Source organism: Myotis davidii, unplaced genomic scaffold (genome assembly GCF_000327345.1).
Source record: "Myotis davidii unplaced genomic scaffold, ASM32734v1 scaffold543, whole genome shotgun sequence".
In the NCBI taxonomy this organism is placed as follows: Eukaryota; Metazoa; Chordata; class Mammalia; order Chiroptera; family Vespertilionidae; genus Myotis; species Myotis davidii.
In genome coordinates, this window is record NW_006294117.1 from 263,944 (window position 1) to 264,712 (window position 769).

General features: G+C 63.3%; 1 protein-coding gene across 1 annotated transcript in view; it reads right to left on the reverse strand.

Moving 5' to 3' along the window:
* The window catches only part of HOOK2 (hook microtubule-tethering protein 2), a 37,211-nt gene that overhangs the window by 24,546 nt on the left and 11,896 nt on the right, over window positions 1-769 (reverse strand).

Here is a 769-nt window from a genome sequence, read left to right on the forward strand (position 1 = left end):
CCCGGCGCCCTCTCAGGCCTCCAGGGCTGCCATCTTGGTTCCGGGCAGCGTTCGGGTGCCCGCCCTGCCGCTAGGGGTCAGTCTACGCCAACCTTGCGCTTCCGGTCTCACCCTGCTCTTCAGAGGGGGGACTGAGGGGGAGTAGCGGGGACCTCACGATCGTGCCTCAGCCTTCCTTCGGCCGGGAGAAATCCTGCTATCTGCGCGGGCAAGGGGCAGCCATTACACATCCTTTGGACCTGGAGCGGGGGGTGTCAAAGGGGTCTGTCTGTCTTCCTGGTGGAGGTGCCTCGGGAGTCTTGCCCGGGGTAGATAAGGGGACATGGATGTGGTCCTAGGTCGAGGACAGGGTCATTTAGCCAGGCAACGTCCTGGTGGTGATGGACAAACACACTTGCGCAGCCTGGATCCGTCCTCCACGGGGCTTCCCCGCACCTTCACCTTCCCGAGCTCCAGGCAGGGGTCCTCGGGTCTCAAAGCCCAGGCCAGGCCGCCCGGGTCCCCGCGCCCACCAGGGGGCGCTCAGGCCGCAGGAAGGCGGCCTAGGGCGGGGGCTCAAAGGAAAGAGAACCAGAGCAGTTAACAATACAATCGCAGCCACCATCTATTGAGTGCCTACAGTATACAGTCCCTGCGCTTCGCGATTTTCGTATGTAAGCGGCTGGAATCTCCCCGGGACTCTAGATGGCAAGTGGTGTTTTAATTCTCGGTTCACCGGCGGGGAAACAGAGGCGCTGGGTGGACCCGGCTTCGGGAGGAGGGGTGGAGC